Source organism: Chrysochloris asiatica, unplaced genomic scaffold, assembly GCF_000296735.1.
Source record: "Chrysochloris asiatica unplaced genomic scaffold, ChrAsi1.0 scaffold00156, whole genome shotgun sequence".
Lineage (NCBI taxonomy): Eukaryota > Metazoa > Chordata > Mammalia > Afrosoricida > Chrysochloridae > Chrysochloris > Chrysochloris asiatica.
Genome location: NW_006408674.1, coordinates 3,042,652 through 3,052,076, shown reverse-complemented (window position 1 = coordinate 3,052,076; position 9,425 = coordinate 3,042,652). Strand labels below are relative to the sequence as shown.

General features: G+C 45.2%; 1 protein-coding gene across 1 annotated transcript in view; it reads right to left on the bottom strand.

Annotated features, from left to right (window-relative positions):
* Positions 1 to 8,931, bottom strand: part of ARNT2 (aryl-hydrocarbon receptor nuclear translocator 2) — a 207,574-nt gene extending 198,643 nt beyond the window's left edge. Inside the window, exon 1 of the mRNA XM_006870911.1 lies at positions 8,792 to 8,931. The gene's annotated coding sequence lies outside the window, so the exon portion shown is untranslated. The remainder of the gene's footprint in view (positions 1 to 8,791) is intronic.
* Between the last annotated feature and the right edge of the window lie 494 nt (positions 8,932 to 9,425).

Below are 9,425 nucleotides of genomic sequence, written 5' to 3'. Positions count from 1 at the left end.
GAGCAAACAAAGGGTTAAGATGAAAGGCTGCTTCTTAAAACAAGTTCCAGAGAGTAGCAGTCACTCAAGACCCTCAGTACCAAAAGGGTCCCCCAGATAAGGCAGCTGGGAAAAGGTACACACTTATCCCATTTCCTGGAGATACAAAATGCCCATTAAAAACATGCAGACACACCTTGGAGAGATTGCGGGCTTGGGCGAGCATCACAATAGAGTCCCATGAAATTCTGGGTTTCCCAGTGCGTGTACGTTATGTTTATACTGTACTGTATTAAGTGTACAGGAGCATTATGAAAAGTTAGAAATACTGTGAGAATTACCAAAACGTGGCACAGAGACATGAAGTGACCACAAACTGTGGGGGAAAACAAGTGGGGTGTATGGACTTGCTTGACACGGGGTTGTCACACACTTTCAATGTGTAAACACCACAGAATCTGTGAAACATAACGCCACAATAAAATGAGGCACACCTGTACCTGTACCGGTGTGGAGCTACAGAATAAAGCACTGAACCACATGGTTGGTTTGAACCGGAAGGTCGGCAGTTCAAATTCACCAGCCACTTTTCGGAAACCCTGTATAGGGTCTCTATGAGTCGGAATCAACTCGATGGCACTTAACAACAACCTTACTAAGAAGCTGGTTTAACTTTGACTGGCTCAGCTTCATTCACTGCAATAGTGTCAATTCTGACCCACAGCGCCCCTACAGGACAGAGTGGGAACTGCTCCCTAGGGTTTCCAAGTCTCACTAGGGCTTCCCGTAAATCATCACAGGGGCAGACAGCTGCTTCTTTCTCCCATGGAGCAGCTGGAGAATTTGAACCATCAACCCTGCAGTTAGCAGCCTAATGCTTAACCCACTATGCCACAGTTATTGTGGTTAGGTGCCATCGAGTCGACACCTACTCATAGCAACCTTATGCACAACAGAACGAAACACTGCCCGGTCCTACACCCTCCTCACAATCAGTGCTACGCCTGAGCCCATCGCTGCTGCCATGGTGCCAATCCATCTTGTTTGGAATGCCACACTATGCCAATGTGGCTCCCAGCATATCACAAATGCCTCTAATTATGGAAACTTCTAACATTTATTCAACTTTTTGAAATTTATTAGTACAGCTAGAGCTCCACAGGACACTAGTTTAAGTATTGTAAAGTCAGTTACCTTACTCCTGCCTTTAAGATAGAACTTCCAGGTAAGACTTCATCCATCATCTGCAAACCTAGAAAGATCTATCCCTTCCCATACCCCAGTCCCCACCCTCCCCACACCCCCCAGTTCAAAGGTGAGGGGAGGTGGGAGATTGGTGCTAAATGCTGTTGAGTCACAGTGACCCTGTGCAGGGTTTCCGAGGAGTGACTGGTGGGTTTGAACCACTGATCTTGTGGTAAACAGTTTAGTGCTTATCTTACAGCACCACCCCAGAGAGGGTAGGGAAATGGAAATGAATGTGTAGTTTGAAGAAAAAACAAAACAAACATATGCATCAAATTGTATTTTGGGAAAACAAAAGTAGTACTAGCGAAGGAATCCTGGTGTGGCGCTGTGGGCTAATGCGTCTGACTGCAAAGTCATTTGAACTGCAAGGTCAGTGGTTCAAGCTCACCAGTGCTCCTTGGAAACCCTATAGAGGGTCGCTATGGGTCTGAACCAAGTTGACAGCACTTATCTATGGCATTTATGTTATACAAGTTACTGAAAGCAAAACTCCACAAAATCTCTGCTGCTGGGGAGAAATGTTGAGCAATACTCGACATGCAAACTCTTCCTCAGACAGATGAGGGAAGCAAGGCACAGAGAAGGTAGGGGACTTGTGCAAGAGACCCCAGCAAGGCGGGCATTAGGTTACCCAGTCTTCCAGTCACATCAGCCTCTCTGCTTCCATGGCTAATTTTCACCTGTTTAGCAAAAGCATCAGCTTTGTGCAAGTAGGCCCACAACCAGCCTGCTGCTCACATGCCCTGTGTGTGTCCGCCATACTAGGTTGAAGAAACCAGGTTTGTTGACAAGTATGGGACAAAGTTGGTTTTTACCTGGCGAAATGTCACACTTACTGAGGGAGACGTGGCAGGCAGCTATGCACAGGGATCGCTCCATGTTTGTATGTGCCCTAATGTCAGCGCCCTACGGAACGGGGAAAAGCGAATAACCTTATAACCAATTGTAAAACCATACGTTGAAACTGAGAGGTACATTCTCCTTTTCAGCAAAGGGTCTAAAGAAGGAAGAACAGAAAGCTAGTGGTTCACCATCCCCCACACCATCATGAAGCATCTCTTGGGAAGGCCTGACTCATTTTAGCTCTATTTCTTCTTTTATAAGCTGCACTTGTATATTGTATGTTTTATATTTGTAGGAGTCCTGGTGTGGTGCTGTAGGAAAATCACTGGACCATAAGGTCAGTTTGAACTGCAAGGTGAGTGGTTCAAACTCACCGGCCGCCCCTTGGAAACCCTAGACAGGGTCCCTAATGAGTCAGAAACAGGAATGACTCGACGTCACTTAACAACAACAACTGCAGAGACCCAGAGTGTCTTTCTTTACTAATTGCACAGCTTTTTTAGTAATACAGAAATTAGATATTTGTCATATGTTATGAAAACATTTTGACAATATTTTCCCAGTCTGTCTCTTTCTTTTCATGTTGAAAGATTTAAAAAAAAAAAAAAGAGAGAGAGAGAGTAGTTTGAAGAAGTAGATTTTCACGAAGACAAGACCAAACGAACAACCTATTTCTTCATGAGTCCTTCCTTTTCCTCTGAGTTTCATGATGCACCCACTACCCTATTATTTGTACTTAAAAACACTGTCTGCTTCTAGATTTATCTATTTCCAGGTCAATTAGCTAGTTATCTATTCTTGCTCTGATGTTGTGAAGTGCCTGCCGTCGGATCTGTTCCAATTTAATCAATCCTGTATAGGGTTTCCAAAGAACACCTGGTGGGTTTGAACTGTTCACTGTGTGGTTGGAAGAACACACCATCAGCATCACACCAGGACTCCATTCTTGCTGTAGTAATTCACTATTGCTGGTGTGGTGATTATGTGCCGAGGAGTCGGTTCCGACTCACAGTGACCCTGCACAGGGTTTCCGAGGCTTTAAATCTTTATGGGAGCAGAAAATCTCATCTTTCTCTCATGGAGTGACTGGTAGATTTAAACTTCTGACCTTGTGGTTAGCAGCCCAGCTCGTTAGTCACTATGCTGCCAGAGCTCCTTGTGTTGCACCGTTGTAGTTAAGTGCTGTGGAGTCCGTTCCAACTCATAGGGTTTCCGAGGAGTGACTGATGACCTTGACCCGCAGACCTTTTGGTTCAAACCAACCTTGCAGTCCAGTGCATTAACCAGCAGCGCCCACCAGGACTCATACTTACTCAAACAAGTTTCTTTTCTTTTCAATAATGGTCTTTGCTCTTCTTCCTGGTTTATTCTTCCACTGCAGTTAAAAGAATAATTTCATTAAGATCTAAGATTAAACCTCAGATTTCAGAATGAATTGTTTTACCTTGAACCTGTAGGTTAACATTGGAGAAACCTGACATTTTTACAGCATTAGACTTCTCAGTCATATGCATCTGATTTACCTAAGACTCCCTTTTAGCTCAGTCAAGTTCTTCATTCATCACACAGGTCCCCAAAATGTCTTGTTTCCCTGTAGGTCTTCTGTTTGCTTCTAAGTATATTTATGGGTGCTGTTGTTCTGAATGTGCTTTTGTTGTAGCTACCAGGTGAGCGGTATTTTCTGTCCCAGTTTATTTTACAGGAGCTGTGAAGACAACTGAACTCCAACAACTCTGACAAAGCTGATGTAACTGATGTGATTGGCAGGTAAGGGAGGTGGTCCCCTCCCTTCTCACTGCTGTTGGTGTTATTCTTTCAAACTCGACATGCCTGGCTAGAGAGTTTCTCTAGTCATGATCATACTTCCTGCCACTTCATCAAATTCTTTTATCTGTCCTGGTGTGGTGCTGTGGGATAAAGGACTGGACCACAAGGTTGGTTTGAACCACAAGGTCAGCTGTTCAAACTCACCAATCGCTCCTTGGAAACCCTATACAATGTCGTTAGGAATCGGAATCGACTCGATGGCACTTACCAACAACAAGAATACTTTTCCATGGATTCTTTTAAATTTCCTAAATTTGTCAATCATACTTGACTGCAAATACTGATACATTTTACTCCTTTTAAATGGTTTACATGTCTCATTTATTTATCATGTCTTACTTCATTGGCCAGAAGCGTCAGACAATATTCAATAATAATGACCAAAAATGAGGTTAAAAAACCAAACACTCCAAAACGTAGGTCTTTACTGTCAAACTTGATTTAAGTCTCAGCTAAAACATGCCACAGCAATGAGAGTGATTGTGTGATTCCAAGTCAAGGGGTCATCTATGGAATGTTGATAAGAGCCACCTTGAAAGGTCTTTTTCAGAATTAAGGATAATGGAAGGGAAGGGTCTAGCACAGTGCCTGGAAAAGATAAACCAGCAGTGATGACTAACACTTGCCATGGTCGTGCTGACGATGAGCAATGTTGTTGGTGCACACTCATTGGAATGAGCTGCTGGTTTAAAGCAGGTATTCTTTATAATGTCAAGGAAATCTGCTCCTATGCCTACTTTATTATGTTTATCCATGGGATGGATGTCTTATTTTACCAAATGCAATTCTGGTAACTAAAACAGTGCTACAGAGTACAACTGCTCCATAGGGTTTTATTGGAGGCAGATGGGCCTCTCTTCTACGGTGCCGCTGGGTGGACTCAAACTGCCAACCTCCTAGTTATCATCTGTGTGCAAAGCATTTAGCCCACCCAGGGACCTCTGGTTGCTTGTGTGTGTGCAGATACTCTCGAGCAAATGTCTCTCTGTGCCTCACTTTTCTATCTGTGGGGATAATAATATTATGTACTTCATGGTTGTTATGAGAATTAGCAATTAATACTTGCAAAGCATGTATGGAGTTCTGGTAGCGTAGTGGTTACAAATCGGGCTGTGTGCCTCAAGGTCAGCAGTTTGAAACTACCAGCTGTTCCATGGGAGAAATGATGCTTTCTGCTCCCGTAAAGATTTACAGCCTCAGAAACCCTGTACAGGGTCGCTATAAGTCAGAACTGACTCCACGGCACACCACCACCACTTGTAAAGCACTTAGAATAGTGTGCGTGGTACAAAGTGAACACATACAAGGGTCTTCAAAAAGTTTATAAAACTAGAATCGAAAGATAATGGAATTTTTCCACAAACGTTTTTAACCCATCTTGCATAGCTGTCTCGTTAAATGAATGCACATACAGAGAGATACGAATACAACTTACAGTGACATTCTTCCTGCAATGAGTTAAGTCACTTCACTGATTTTATTATTACAGTTCTGAATCTCAACATCCTGTGTGGTGTTGTCAGACAACCACTGGACTGTTAACTGCAAGGCTGGTGGTTCAAACCCAGCAGCTGCTCCTCAGAAACGCCCATCCAGGGTCGCTATGAGTTAGAACCGACTCGATGGTACTGAAGAACAACACCTCACAGGAGTGCAATAAAGGAAGGATGGACACCGAAGTAGGGACATCACTGTGCAGTCCTCAACACCCTCACTAAGAAAACATTCAACTTGTTAATGCTGTTGATAAGGGGGGGGGGGGGGCTGGTACCAACATGAACAGCCAAGAGCTGGTTCTCTCCTATGCCCCCTTTTCACTGCCTCTCTATTCCAGTGCTACCTTAAAACCAGCCGGCAGCCCCCTTGTATCACAAGGATGGATGGTGCAGAGCCGGGTCCGGAGCTGCGTGCTGTTTCTACCTTTACTCCACCTGCCACACCACCATCTCCACTCAGCTGTCTCCAACCCAAGTTCTCTCAGGGCTTCTCCCTCACTGATGACATGGTCTCATCCTGATGAGAACGTCCCCCGTAAAGAGCAGAAGGCACCAGTACCCTCACAGCCCTGGGACCACCAGCCAACCCAGCCCAGTCATCAGGAGACAACTCGGGTCAGCAAGTGACCATGGCGAAGTCATCTCTCCCCAACCTTCTACGCCAGGTCTCCTGTGGGCCACCCAAGCAGAGACTGCCATAAAGTTCCACTGAGGAACATCATGGATACAAACCTCACCTTGTTTCCCCACGCAGTGGAGACCTTACCACATTTCCAGAAGCAAGAGAGCTGAGCACCATGGGAAATGGTAATGTGTTCCCGATGAGAACACTACCACACACTAAAACTCCAACCAACCATAATAAACACAGATGCAGAACTTTCCATTATACAAGCAAAAGCGTGCAACTCTGGCAAAGGTTTCTGCTCCCTTCATGGACAGAACTCCCCCAAAGGTTTGTTTCTCCTCACAGTCCCCACTTCCAACCTCGCCCATGATCTCACTGGGCAGCTCCCTTCATCACTGTGCTAGCATCCTGTGAAAAACAGATAGTCACTCCTTGACATGCAACTTTCTCTGTGTATGTGGCTCCCTAGTCCCCCATTGTAAACTCGTGAATGTTCCAGGCCCCCATTGCGTCACCTCCAGCCTCAAAGATTTCATCTTCTTTGCCAGCTCCGCATCCACCACCAGACCCCAGGCTTCTTGGGTGGCTTCCTCCCTCTCTTCTATACCTGTTTTCTTCTCAGGTGATCTCGTCCAGGAGACTGCATGAATGCCAATCCTTTACTGATGATCACCAAATCCAACCATCAAGTAAAGTCTCCGGTCCCCTGGCCCACCTCAGAGCACCTCGCTGTTCTCCCTGCACCCACTCTCCTTTCCATTCCTTCTTCACACAGCAGATCTGGTCGGGCCAGTCCTTGCTTACAAGTTTTCTTGGATTCTTTGTGCTCTTAGAACCAACACTGAAGTTCCTGCCATGACCAACCCGGACCTGCATAGTCAGGCCTCTGCCCACCCTTCCTGCCCATCTCTCCAGCTCCAGCCTCATGACATGGCCGGTTCCTGAACACACCACGATCCCTCCCACCTTAAAGCCTCTGCAAATGCTGTGCCTTCTGTCAAGAGTACACTCGTCCCTCACTTTACCTACTTTAGAGTCAACTCAAACATCACTTTCTCAAGGAAGCCTGTCCTTGCCCAACCCTCCTCCACCACCCCACCAGCCCCAACTCAAGGTCTGGTACCTGTTGATTCATTCTCATTGTACTTGTACCTGTCTTATGGATGGGTGACGGTCAGAACAGTCCAGGTGAAAGATGCCAGGGGCCTGAATAAAGACAATGACTGAGCAGCGAGGAGGATGCTCAAAAGGTGAAGAGATGATGTCACCACCTCAAAATACACACACACTGTGTCAGCTTCAGAGTCCAAGATGGGGAGATTCTCAAACACTGCCGTCACCTGATCCTCCTACACTAAGACTGCATGGAGCAAACATGTTCTGGAAGAGGAAGGAAAATCGGGTTGGGATGATTGCATATTCACCTCCACCATGCCACTCATGCTTGATGCACGGGGGTGCTTCCACATTCATTTCTTCAGAGGTCCCAGAGCTCAAAAGGCATCTGGCTCTTTCACTACCTGACCCTCAGTTTCTCCATCGAATCTCCATCTGAGAAGTGGGGTTAGTTAGGCCATAACTTGCTTCAGCACAGGTTGCTGTCTCAGTTCAAACAAGCATTTGCAGATGTGCTAGAAACTGAACAAGGGTCAGAGTTGAAGAGGGTCTGATCCTGCCTTCTGACGCTCCAGTTTTGAATGAGATGGAGGCACATAGCCAGGTAATTTCATACTGAGAGGTAAGTGGCTTCAGGAGAGGACTGGACACTGGGCAGTAGGAATGGCCAGGGGTGGGGATCCAGGATTCCCTAGAGGAGGCTGTCCCTGTGCCACTTGGCCAAAGAAATATTTTGGGAGGAATGAAAAACTATATAAAGGATGTCCTTCTCTTACATATTATTCCTGGGGCTGCTGAGCAACTTCTGAGCATGCTCATCCTTCCTCCCTTTGAGGGGGCCATACCCTTAGTCACTTTCACTCACAAGAGCTTTCTGATCCTTTAGTCCGGGGCGACTACCTCCAAGATGTAGAGTGAATGTTCCCTCCTGAAATGCAATTGCCTTCTCCAACTCTCTGCTCAAGGTCCCCGATCGTGACCAATGGCAAGTGCAGAAGCAGGCAAAAATGTCTCTATCCACAGCAGTCTGACCACAAATGCAAATATCCCCACGAGAAACTGTCTTCCCCATTAAAGGTATGGGTGAAATTAATCAGTGACCGCCCCTGCTAGCAGACAAGTTGCAATTAGGTTTAAATCATTTGAAAATCAGCACCAGCTAAGAATTTTGAAAGCTTCCCTGTAATACAAAAAAAAAAAAAACAACACCCAAAAAACCCAACTCTATATAGCATATGATGCAGTATCAAGATACTGACTAGTTCACATTTCCAACGCAGACATATTGTGTAGAATTTCCACAATGCAGAAGAGACAGCAATACCCGGGGGAAATGTGAAACTTGAGAATATTACAGATGAAAGGAAGATGAGGAGTGAAAAGAGACATCTTGCCCTCCACCCCCACACTAAACAAGAAAAATATCCCTTGAACTTCACATTGGAATTTTTTTTTTTTAATTACATGCCAATGTTCACAGTAGAATTTTCATTACCACTGAAATAAAAGAAAAACCAAAAAGCTCTCTCTCTCTGGTGTGGGGGGGAGGGGGGCAAGCGGAAACAGCAAACCAAAGAGAAACAAACAACTTCAATATCCATCTCTTTTAGAACAATTCTTTTAGCAGAAAGAACATCAAATATCACAGTCCTACCTTTACTGTGTGATTAAACAAAGATCTTTCTTCCTGGTGGCCAACACCTTCTTGGGAGAATCTGTTATCCGTGTAGAAGAGATGTCAGAAACCTCTGGGAGGAAATGTAGCTACATTTGTATTCTGCTCAGAAAATGTCATCACCGATCTGTTTACCTTAACTGTGGACCATGATTCAGCCGTGACAACTGTCTTGCATACTGATCAATTTATTTGCAGCAAAATTTTAGCATTAACTGCTTAGGTTCTGAAAAAGAGAACAGTTACTTGGATTGCTTGTGCAACCCCTCACAGAGATGCATTTGAAATATCTAGATTGTTATCCAACCATTTCAGTGAGAGTACTATAAAGGATTCTTCCTCAAGTATAAGCGAAGGAGGGTCCCTTCCACTTCTGGAAGGAAGGCATGCACACACAATTCCCAAAGGTCCTCCATAGGGTGAGGTTCCTATAGCACAATCTACAAAAAAATCATTGGACCGGGAGCCAGAATACGAATGGGTTTCAGATCCACCAGGTCCTTGCTAGGTTCTAATCAGCTGTAAGAATCTCTGCAATATGTCCCTCATCTGAATGGCAGGCTGGGGAGCAGAATTGGGGGGGCGCCCTCTATAACAGGGTATTTAGTGGCAG